Below are 12,781 nucleotides of genomic sequence, written 5' to 3'. Positions count from 1 at the left end.
TACGAAAACAACGAATTGTGGATCACCACATCAAAAACTAATGATGTATTGTATGGTGACTAACATAACATAATAAAATTAAATTAAAAAATAAATAAATAAATTAGAAGTACAAAAACTAAAAATAAAATGGGCAAAATCAGAATAAATGAAAAGGGTTGATTGCATTTAGGAAAACAATAGAAGAAAAAGACAAAATTATCTCAAAAATAAAGAATAAATTGCAGGTTGCCCAAGGGAGAATAGACTCAAACAATTTAATAAGGAGTGTTGAAAGAGGGCGAGACAACCCTGGAGAAAATGAAAATGGCCTAAATAAAGCAGTAAAAAGGATCAGAGGGAGAGCAGCAGACTTGGAAGACAGGCAAAAAGGGAATAATTTTTGTGTTAACAGAGACCCTGAAGAAAAAAACAATAAAGCAGAGCTAATATTTTAATTTTTTTTGAAAGAGTGAGAGAGAGCACATGAGCAAGGGAATGGGGGATGGAACAGAGGAAGAGAGAGAGAGAGAGAGAGTATCCCAAGCAGACTCCCTGCTGAGCATGGAGCCCAACATGAGGCTCATTCTCATGACCCTGAGATCATGACCTAAGCTGAAATCAAGAGTCGGACGCTTAACTGACTGAGCCACCCCGGTGCCCCAACAGAGCTAATATTTTAAACTATAATTCAAGATTACTTTATAGAATGAAAAAAGACCTACATCTGTACATTCAGAGAGTTCACTGGGTACCAGGAAAAATTAATCTAGAATGATTAAACTCTTAAGACATATTCTAGTAAAGCTCATTAGATTTCAAAGACAAGTATAAACCATCAAGGTCTCCAGGCAGAAATATCAAATAACTTACGGAGACAAAAGAATTAGACCAACATTAAACATTTCAAAACCAACACATAAAGTTAGGCAACAATAAAACAACATTTTTTAAAAGCTTAGTGAAAGGAATTGTGAAGCAAGTATTTTATATCCAGCTAAGGTCTCCTTCAAATATCAAGCATATAGAAAAATCAATTTAAGGAATTTAGGGAATTATGTGCCCTTTTTTTTAGCCTTTTTTTGAGGAATTTACTAGAGGATAAATTTCATAAAAATCAAATCATGACTAGAAAAATTTCAGCCCAAGGACTGATGGTGAACATTTAAAAATATATAAATGCCCTATAAGACTCAAACAGTGGGGGTGAGGGTAGAGAAAAAATATGCAAATGTTACCTGTTGTCACAAAATAGAAAGATTGTTTCAAATTGAAAAAGTTATAAAGTAAAATTAGAACTGACAGTGAAAATGACATTATCTTTATGAGAGGCTGGCAATAGTAATATTTCAGAATGTAATGCTGTATGATCTGGAAATGAAAAACCAGAAATAGAGAAACATGGGCAATATGACTAAAAGAACTGCTCTAAAGACGAATCTTTTTTTTTTTTTAAGATTTTATTTATCCATTTGACAGAAAGAGAGAGAGAGAGCGAGCGCACAAGCAGGGGGAGCAGCAGGCTCCTACTGAGCAGGGAGCCAGATGTGGGGCTCCATCCCAGGACCCTGGGATCATGACCTGAGCTGAAGGCAGATGCTTAACCGAATCTAATAACAATAACCCAAAATGGAATAGAGGCCATAGGAGTTGGCCCTGAATGCAATCTCCTAGAGTGACATGAGCCACGTGGTGCAGGAGTCGGATTTATCCGCTACATGTCAGCCATTGGAACCTCACCAGAGCTGGCCCCAGGGCAATGCTGGTCATCCTAAGTACAGTGTATATCCCCGTTTCTCCACCACCTGTTTCAACCACCCACCTACTCATCCTGTCCTCCTGACACCATATTTCTCCAGGACACTTCACCTTCAGATATAGGTCAAGAACACAGCCTAAAGGAATAGCCAAAAAGCAGTATGGTGCTTGAGAGGTTGATAGCACATTTTGACTTTGTCTTTATTTTCTAGGTGTATGTATAAACCCTAAGGCGTGTGTGTATGTTTTTGTTTGTTTGTTTTTGTTTTTGTTTGTTTGAATGTGCTGAATACACTTCCATTGGCCTTATTTCCTAGGTGAATCATAGATTGTGGGCAGCCACTATAACTCTTCCAGCAATGACTTCAAGCACCGTCAGCAAAACTTTCAGGTTTTATTTTTAGAAAAAAAAATCACCATTCTTAAATATGGAGGATGGCAATTTTGCAACTTTGCAGCGATATGGTCTATTTGCTAATATTACGTACTATGTTATTAGCCACTTGTAACTTATGGGCAACCTATTATTTATTTTTCCATTTTTAGATGCAAATAATTTTTAAGTATCCTCATATTTTCACTCTTGCTTGTATGCCAAAACTATTGGCACAAACTAGATTTTTCTAATTTTCATGACTCAAATTCACTGGGCAGAGTTTCCTTCAGTTTCTGTCACCAAGCAAAGTATAAAAAGCAAAAAGTATCATAAGGCCACAGGATTCTTTACATTCACCCTGAGGAATCATTCAGTTTGGTCCTTTGAGCTTTGCACTATTTTTTTCTAGATCAACTGCTTTAGAGCCTAAAGATAGATTTAAAAAAAAATTAATTTGTAAATCTTACATGAATTTTAAATACAAATTGCCATGACCTAAAATTTTCATGTTGATAGGCAAAAAACTATACTCAATACAGTATAATCAAAAACCAGTATAATCTAGGATTGCTTAAAGAGAACATTCTATAATACGGACTACCTGCAAAGTTAATGGCAATTGTGACTTAGAATTCCAAAATTCCCTCTCCCCACTTCAATGTAATGGTTCAATATGGATACACTACTCTCCCTTGAGACACTGATTTTTAGATGTTGTACTGTGTATCTGCACCTTTCAGTGATTGAAGTACCTTAAGTTTTTTAGTTACTCATGAGATAGGGAGATATGGAAAACAGTTTCGGTTTTCTCACTTTGTAGCATTTCATCACTGTTAACAACTTATCTTTAATGCCCAAATGACTCCTGTGTGAGGAAAGGAATGCTCACCATTTATACTTTGTCTAAAGTCCAATTTATAAACCTTTAGACAATTAATACAGCTCAAATTATTCACACATTACTAAAATAAGTTATACATTAAAATTTCATATATTTAACAAACTAAATTTCTGTATGTAAATATTGATGCTAAACTTAACATTTTTTCTTTCAACTGAAGCTACAAGTCTAATATATTAGATTTTCTTAAATGTTCTAATCACATTGAGAAACAGAAAAACAAAAATAATATTATAATAATTACAACACTGATCAGTACACTGTGTTACAGAAGTATTTGTACAGTATATGTAGATTTATTTCTTAATTGTCTTTATTTATATTTTTATTCTTTTTTAGGTTTACTTCTCAAAATCTCTAGCATTATGGAAGAGGTTAATAATCTATGGTTCAGGGCTTGAGATAAAAGACAAGTGTGCATGCCAAGGTGATTACCTGAGTCCATCATCCAATTGGATAAGCTTTTTTAAATAGTTAGACTTTATCCATTGCCTCAGGAGCTACATTGCTGAAATTATCGACTTTGACTCATCAGGTATGTTTGAAATTTTTTATGATCTAATCTTTTCCCCCAAGTGGCTCATCTTCATAGTACAGATGATAAAAAATACACTTTCCTGCTCTGTTTGGGTGTCTTTTAAAAAAGACAGCTTTATATGTCCTTTTTGCAATTGTTATTCTGAGTATCTTTTCTTTCTTTCTTTCTTTTTTTCTCTTTCTTTATCATACAACATGGAAGAAGTCTATTTCACAACTACTCATTTTGAGTCATTCAGATCTTCCTCAATTAAATCATTTGGCTTTGGGTAACTTTGTTTTCTTTCTCACCAACCGTTGAGACATTGAAGATTTTTTCATCTTTATATACAAATACTAGAAATAATTATAATTATAAATAATTGATATTGGAATGATATAAATATATAGCAGGTAAATAATTGCAATGATAAAGTTCCTGCTCTTTAGGAATTTTCAAACTAAAATAGCTAAAATAGATTGGAATATATCTACAAGACAATGCCTTTGATTTTTTTCAGACTCTTAACATTTTAGGCCCCAGTTGTTTTCCTCAGAGAATAATACTTGTTGCAACTATTTTGAGGGTTATCATAAAAATAACTTGAATTGATGGCTGTAAGATCCTTTCATAGATTACTGTCTACATTATTATATTTGATATAAAGGCTATTCTTGATACAGTGCATACTGATAATGTAATTAAACCACACATTTGGACACAATGAATAGTAAGGGGATATGTACATCCCTCTATAAATGTCTATGGTGAAACATGACTACAGAAGGAAAAGAGAAGAGTCATAGAAGAAAATTCTATTGTCACCCTCAGGCTATCCCAAGAAAGGATATAACGAAAGTGAAGACAAGTAATAAGTAACATAGTAAAAACTTAAATACATTTAAGAGGAGGAAAAAAAAGTTAAATGTGAACTTTGAGAAATATGGATTTTCAATGAATGATTATTCCATGAATGAACAAATTTGGATAGGGTAGCAGAAAGTCAATAGCTTTTTTTCTTTTACCATTTCTATAGAAAACCTTAGGAATAGGACAACCACAATGAGTTGGTTGAGGTAGGAGTATTGATAAAAAGAGGTTACCTGTTTTTGATAGAGATGAAAATCATTCTTGGAATGCAAGTAGGTCTGCAGAGAGGAAGGCTAATGTGGCTCCTTCCCAGAAGTACTGATTTTATATTCTTTATCTCTGAACCAGTTGAGATTTTCATTTCAGACATTCATCTCCCTTTTCAAGCTGTTTAAAGTTTAAAATTAGCATCATTACATCGGAACAAAATCTTTTGCTAAGTCATAGCTCAACTTCATATATTCAGTGGATTTTTTTTTTAATCCATGAATCACCAAATAGTGTTGGTAGATGACATACCTTCTTTCCTACACTCCTTGCCAAGTAAATTTGTTTTTGGTTTAAATGTTTGTTCTTGTCACAGTCTAAATTTCAAGCATACTTCCACAACTACTAAGGATTTATGTTTTTAGATCATGATAAAAAAGAAAGATGGATCTCCCTATATTTTTCTTTTGTTCCAATGCATTAAATTGTGTCATTTTTGGAGAGTGTAGCAAGTAGCGTATATGCTTTCTTGGGAAGAAACAAAAAATTCAGAGATTTTATTAATTAGGGTACCGGTATGCTATGCTTCTTTCTTCATGTATTTTACTTCCTGAAGTCATTCCTCCAGTAGCTGGCTAGAGCATATTTGTTGATTCCTTGAATGTATTTATTCTGCCTTTACACCTTGGTTGTTTGGCTGAGTTTTTAATTCAAAGGAAAAAAATATTTTTTTTAGAATTTGAAGAGAAGTCCCAGGACGACAGGTCCAGAGAGCAAACAGGTCTGGTTTGGAGCAGAGGGATAGAGAGGGCCCTAGAAACAATGATGCCGAGGGAAAAATCATCTGAAGTGTTCGAGCATTTGGAAGAATTGTTGCTTATGCATTTCACAGCTTTGTTAAAGCATCTGGGAAAAAATAAAGGTGCACAAAAATTAAATTTTAAAAAGAGGCAATAACTCCAGAAAAAAACAAAAAGTTATACAAGAAAGAAAACATCACAGTGAAGTACTTGGGTTACATTGAATAATACTTAGCCAAAATAGGATAAGTATTGATTATAGAATTCGACCCAAAATTATATAGCTCAATTGGGAGGATGAATTCAAGGGAAAGTGGAGGGTATAAGAGGGTTCAACTACCATAACAGAAATTTATAGATCCCTAATCTTGTGTTTTTAGCAACAAATCACTGTGATTCATAGTAAGTATAGCAGTCATAATTTATCACATCGAGACACTTTTGAGAGTGAAGGAGACCGTTGGTAATAATTATGCCAAGCCAACAGGCATAAACTGGAACTGATAAGCAAACTTGGTATATGTCACCCTAATTATAAGCATATTATTTTAAATGTAGAGATAAATGCCAATGAGACAGCTAATTAAGTTGAAAGTGTCTCTAGGGAGTGGGATTGGTGGGGAGAAAGTAGAACAGGAGACTGCTGATTTTTAATATAAGTCTTTTAATGCCATTTGTTTTAAAACAATGATTATGTATTATATTGATCAACTTAAAAATTAAAATTTAGAGATTAGATTAGTCTTGCCTCATTGTTTTTGGTATAAACCAGAATGTTCCCTACTGTCAGCAAGAGGCCATATCTGAGTTCTCCTATAATATTTATTTATACTAGTCATTTGATGTTTCTCCCTCTAAGAAAGGTGCAATTGGATAGTAAATACTCGGTCCTGTTTTTCTTTCAAATAGGGCCTTGGCACAAAGTAAATGCTTATTAAATAGTTCTTAATGAATAAAATAAAGATTCAGTAATACTTTCAAAGGCAGAAGAACCTTCTAGAAGTCATGTTTATGAGGTGATATTTTCAAGTACAGGTGTAATGGCCAGCCAGGCTTATCCTGAGTGTCTGGGATTCACCAGATGGGGATTCTGTAGATAATATGGAAAAGGGAGACCTCTTTACAAAATTTAACTTTAGAGAGAAGAATTTTGACACTCTTGCAGAGATCCCTTTATGGCAATATTACCTAAAATGATAATAACTAAACTTTTAGAAATCATACCCCGTAATGTGTGCCTTTAGGGATGAAGGGTTTTTGTTTGTTTTTACTGCCAAATTGATGCCTGTTAGTTTGTAACTTCCCCAAATTTTCATACTCAAAGAATTTTTTCTTTCTTGTTATTTGAATAATAAGATTAAATCTTGGAGAAAGGGGGACTGAACATATTTTCTATTGGGTAGCATTTTCATAACCTAATGGGCTATACTAGGAGGGCTTGGATCAGTGATGAACACCAGAGAGTAAACACCCAGTTCAGAGTATTTGTAGTAGAAATAGAACCAATAGGGTATGAAATTGCAGCTCATTGTTTCTCAGCATATTTGCCCTCTAAATTGAAATTATTATGGAAAAAATGGGGGGAGAAAGAAAAAAATTGGAACTGGAAGCAAAACAGAAACAAGAAAGAAATGAGGGCAGTAACACAGATATATCTATTGGAAATCAGGTTGAACTCAGCATACCTAATTTAATCTTATTAATATTTTTAAGGAGAATCCTCTGCCAAAAACAAGCAAAAAACTAAAAAACAAAACAAAACAAAACAAAAAACAAACAAAAAACCCCCACAAAACAATAGAAACCACTCTTCTTAATCTGAAACCCTGCTTTCTCAATGCTTAAGTAAGTATTTATATTAGATCTATTCTTTGTAGCAGGGTTATTTCGTGACACTTCCCTTGATCCCCAAAGTCTATCTCTGATATAACAAATTCCAGCTAAGTGTTTCTCTTATGCATAGCACCTTTGGTCACAACCTTTATTACTCATATGTAATTGTCTGTTTACTTGTCAATATCTTCAACTAAATTGCAAGCTCTGGGAAGATGTTATTCCATTTTGCTCATCATTGAATGCCCCACGTTCAGTGCTTGGCATATAGTGAATGCTCAATCAATATTTCCTGAATAAATGAATAAATTAATTATGTTATTCTTTTTTACTTTATATCTACAGGAGCCACTGTCTCTGAAAACAACGTGTGCTCACTGAAGACTTGACTCAGACGATAAATTTGTGAATTTGGCAACTGTCAAAGCTCTCCAGCCAGAGAGAACAAGACAGTGGGTATTGTGACAGCTTGTAGGCATTTCTCCCAGCTTAGGGGAGCTTAAGGCAGGTCTCAGGAGCAACTACAGAGGGCCCGGGCCAATTAGACAAAGGAAAAAACCTAAGCTTAACTTTAGGCATTGACACATCTCTTTCTTTTCAGTGACTGTTAGCTCATTGCCTAGGCTACGAAGAAACTCAGGGGAAATATAAATTACGGCAAGAAAGTACACTATATCCTTCACCTGGCAACAGGCTTAGTAAATCTGGCTTATTTCTGAGCTGGTATGTGCAGCCTGGATATTGTGATCTCTATTGCTTCAGACTGTAATAACCATGAGGGTTTTTCATTTTCTTTGGTAAGAATTCAGTAGCAATCATTTAGATGAGCCACAGTATTTAATTTATTGAGGGAGGAGGTGGTGGCCACAGGGGATAGGAATCAAAAGAAGGGTAAGTGATGCTCTGAACCAGGGACAATGTCCTTATTTATCACATAATGTGCCCCAATTCCAATGAAGGTGACACTTCTGGTGACTAGTAGCAGACATGTACATTATTTAATTTTGATTATTGTTGATGTTATAATGGGGATATTAGTGCTCCCTTTCCTGATTCCCTTTGTGCAATTTGGCACACATTTGAGAGGTAGTAGTTCCTAATCAGGGGATGGAATTTGAGTTATTACCACCTTATAAGGATTGGGCCTCACTCTTGGTTCTGTCATTCAACAAATATTTATTGAACACCTACTATGGGGCCAGACATTATTCTAAGTACTGGGAAAATAACAGTAAATAAAGGAGAGATTATATTTATCAAGCAAGATAGACGATCAACATTAAGTAAATTGTGTAGAATATTTAAATGTGATAAATGATAGAAAAGAAAAATCAGGTAAACGTGCATAAGAGTGGGAGTAGGTAGGGTGGGGAGTCACAATTTTAAACAAGGAAGAAAAATGTAGGCCTTATTGAAAGATAGCATTTGAGCAAAGGCTTGAAGGTGGTGTGGGAGTGAGTTTGGAAGGCATCTGAGTTTTGTTCAAAAATCTGGCTGCTATGTTGAGAATGATGTCTAGGGAGTATAGCAGAGATAACTGGCAGGTGACCCAAATCCATTCTCCTTCTTCCACAGTATAGAGTTGTCAGTGGAAGCAGCTGGCCAGCCAGGGACCATATTTCCTACCTGTCTTGGCATGCAGGTATGGTCATCTGACTAGGAGAGAACAGAGCTGCCATTGGCCAGAGAACTAAATGTGCACTGGGGAGCTGCTTTGAAGACTTGACCTCGGCCTTTGACTATTGCATAAGAAAGAAGTAAAGGTGTTGTTCTTTAAGCCACTGAGATTTGGGGGTCCATTTGTTATGGCAATCCAGCCTACCCTAAGACAAAGGTCAAGAGCAAAACCAGGAAGACCTACTAGGAAGCTATTGCACTAATGTAGGTGAGAGATTATGGTGGCTTGGACCAAGGTGGTAGGAGTAGAGGTAGCAGAAAATGAATCCTAAATATATTTTGAATTTGAATTACATGACAGATTGGATGTGGGGTATAACAGAAAAAGGGGAGGCAAGTTTGACTTTATGGTTTGGGGGTTGATGCATTATAAGGTAGGGAAGACAGGAGATGAAAGAGGTTTGAAGGGGTAAATTGGAATTGAGTTGTGGATCTATAAATCTGAGATAATTTTTAGTCTCCAAGTGAAAATGTGGAATAGATATGTAGACATGTAAGTTTGAAGTTCAGGGAAAATGTCTGGTCAGGGATATTGATTTGGAGCCATCAGTGTGTAGATTGGTGAAGTCACTATGGGAGTGAGGACAGTTACAAGAAGAGGGCAAAGGACTAAACCTTGGGCCACTTCATTTTATGAGGTTGGGCAAATGGGAAGAAATCAGAAAATGACTAAGTAGGAGAAACTAATGAGAAAGAAGGAAAAACGAGAGTGTGACGTGCTGGAAAATACAGACCTACTATGCCTAGATGTGCAGCGCTCCATGCTAAAGATCAGGACCCACAAAACGTTTCCTTGCCTACTAGGAGCAAGGGAAAGACATGTCAACCAGTGAGACTGTGATGAGAACAAGCCTGGGGCCCAACAGGAAAGAGTTGAGAGGGCAGAGAACACTCTGGAAGCAACAGTGGTAGGCTGGGAAATTTTTGGATTCTGTTCTCTGAAAGGGAAGAGGGAGATAAAAATATTTTTTGAGCAACAGTGATAATCAGTTCTATGTTTTAGAGACAGAACTGGTGGCAGGGAGAAGGATGTATTTTGGAGAAAATGAAAATTTAGTAGGTATTTCTGAGACCAGTAAACTGAGCTAGAGATGAGTCAGTCATCTTGAGTGGTCTTGGGATCAATAACACAGCGATCTTAATCAAGCTGGGATTAAGGGGTTAAATGAATGTACTCTTCCCCTCCACTTCTAGTCCTTCACCTGTGCCCTTGATGTCAGCAAGTGACATCATTCTCTACCCAGTTGCTCATGCCAGAACCTGTTAATTATTTTTAATACCCCGTCTCCCTCACCCTGCATCCAACCCATCACTAACTGCTGAAGATTTTGGTCTCCTAAATACTGAATACCTTTCAGGTTTGTCTACTACCCCCCATCCACTATGCCACCTTCTCACCTGAACCCCTGCAATAGCTCCTGACTGGTCTCAAAACAGATCCCTCCCACCCCACCCAGTGTTCCTTCTGTTCATTGACCACACTGGAGGTGGGGCGGGGGTGGGGTGGGGGGAGGCTTTTAAAAACAAATCTTATCATATCACTTCCCTGCTTCTCTTCCTCCTGGGTTAAAATCCTGAGGCTGGCCTTCTGGGCCCTATATGGTCTGATTTCTGCCCCCTTCACCAGCTCTGCACACACACACACACACACACACACACACACACACACACATACACAAACGTTTTGCTGAATGAATAAATGAATGAAGGAAGGCTAAGATATAGCCTCGCTTTGGGTAAGTTATTTACATATTTGAAACCCTAGTTTCCTCTTTTGTAAAATGAGAACCATAATATTTCCCTCACTGGAATGTTGGTAAGTTAAACAGTAAGATACCATGTTAATAAAATGTAAGCGTTTAGCATTGCATGATAGTTTTGATCACTGTAAGCGAACCAAATTGGCACTTAGCACAGAACCTGATACATACACTCAATATGTACTTGTTGTTAATGATAAATCAGCACTTTGGGATTGTAATTATCTTGGTGACTATTTCTATAAAATTACTTATAAAACCCCATGCCATCTCATTTGATGCTGAACAGAAAGCTAAGCATGGCTACTTGTAGCATCATACTGCTGCTCAAAAACTCTTCATTGTCTCCAAAGACTGAAATCAAGTTCAAACTGCTCAGCTTCACGTTCACATTTCCAATCTCTTCAATATATATCCTATGCTGCTGAGAAATTCATCTCAAACAAAATTTATTGGATTTCTACCTGTGTTAGGGGCTGGATATTTAAATTTAATTATTGAAGCCTTGTATGATATAGTTTCAGTACCTCAAGTGCTGCTGCATTTAAAGAAGCAAAATCCAAATTGGCCAAAATGTCATTAAAAAGGAATTTAATTCTTTACATGTCTCTGAAAGGATGTTAACAGGAATCATGACCCTGAAAACACATCCCACTGTCTGTGGGAGACATGGAGGTGTGCTGCTCTCATTGCCCTTCAAGACCACATGCTAGAGGGAGTGTGGTTGGCTGGCAGCCTCCAGCTGCCACAGCTTTGGATTCTACATCACGTTCCTGCTGAGGCGACACTTTGCTGGGCTATACTTGGCCCATGAATGACCAGGAAGGGGTACTAGAGCAGGGCACTGAGGACTAAGGCTCTTCCCCCCGTCTTCCTTCCTTTCATAGGTGTAAGACCTGCATCATGCTCTGAAGGTGGTTTCTGCCTCCTTCTGGGCTCTCCCCTTTTACCCTTAACAGGTGTCTTCCACAATAATTCTTTTACATATCTAACCCCATTTTAGCATCTGCTACTTAGAGAACCCAAACTAACACAGGTGCTACCAAGAGTGGTCCAAGATGATCGGTAAGATGGGGCTTTTAAGTCAGGGAATTATAGGTCACTGTGTCCTCAAAAGGAAAAAAAAAATACCTGTGTCTGGGAATGGAGAACAAGAGCAAAAGTAGCCCCACTTACCATTATTCTTAATGACCCATTATAGGGTTATGTACTTTTCACCTCCACAATTCTAGACTCTGCAGGGTTGGAGGTTCTAGTTCCTACAGGAGGTGAATGTGCAAAGGAACACTGAACTACAAGCTATGGCTGCTGCCAATGAACTTTGAACTCTGTTTTCAGGGGCCCCATAACCATGGTAAAAGCCAAAGCCAGTCTCCCCTCCTTGATCTCAAGCCATTTTCAGTGTTGCCTGGGAGGTTGCCCAGCTCTCCCTGTAAAGACTCATCATGTAAGATATAAACTTTTTCATACCCTCTTGGTGCATGTGTGTCACCTCTAGTCGGGACAGCTGAACCAATTTTGAGTGAGGCATCTGTTGCATCTCTGGGGGTGACCACAGCAGAGAGATATGAGGGCAGGAGACAAGGGAGGGCAGAGAGATCTAGGCAGCTGCTCTTGGTAACTCTCCATACCCTCAATTATAGGAAATGAATTCCCCAGTCTCCAGAGTAAAAACTGTTCCTGATCCATAGCACTGAATTAAGAAAATTATATTCTGTACTACCTTTAAGTTAAGTATCCTTTGCTAACCTAAGGCAATATTCTCAAAGGTGTAAGACTAGAAGAGACCCCTCAAGAATTTAAGAATTTAGCATCCTGAATTTATTTATCTTTTTTTTTTTTGACTGAAGCCATTAGGATCCTGTTTCTTCAAGGAACTTAAAAAAAAAAAAAGGAATGAAGAGATAGGAAATAGAAAAAAACTCTATCACACTGTAAGGGAAAAGGAGAGAAGAGAGGGGACAGAGGAATTAGTTGCTATGTACTGAGGGCCTACCATGTTCCAAGCCCTGTTTTCTCTTCATTTAAATGCACACAACAGTCTCTTCAATAAATGGTTTTTTTTGAAAACTGGACAGCTACATGCAAAAGAATGAAACTGTA

At 37.0% G+C, this 12,781-nt stretch overlaps 1 long non-coding RNA gene across 2 annotated transcripts in view; it reads right to left on the bottom strand.

Annotated features, from left to right (window-relative positions):
* The window catches only part of LOC141370830 (uncharacterized), a 90,092-nt gene that overhangs the window by 47,611 nt on the left and 29,700 nt on the right, over positions 1-12,781 (bottom strand). For both annotated transcript variants that reach the window (XR_012375240.1, XR_012375241.1), the window contains exon 3: positions 4,635-4,788. This is a non-coding gene — a long non-coding RNA (uncharacterized lncRNA). The remainder of the gene's footprint in view (positions 1-4,634; positions 4,789-12,781) is intronic.

The sequence above is a fragment of the Callorhinus ursinus genome, unplaced genomic scaffold, assembly GCF_003265705.2.
Source record: "Callorhinus ursinus isolate GAN/ISIS: 27379988/994484 unplaced genomic scaffold, GSC_fseal_2.0 scaffold2, whole genome shotgun sequence".
Classification (NCBI taxonomy): domain Eukaryota; kingdom Metazoa; phylum Chordata; class Mammalia; order Carnivora; family Otariidae; genus Callorhinus; species Callorhinus ursinus.
This window is presented reverse-complemented; position numbering and strand designations above follow the sequence as displayed.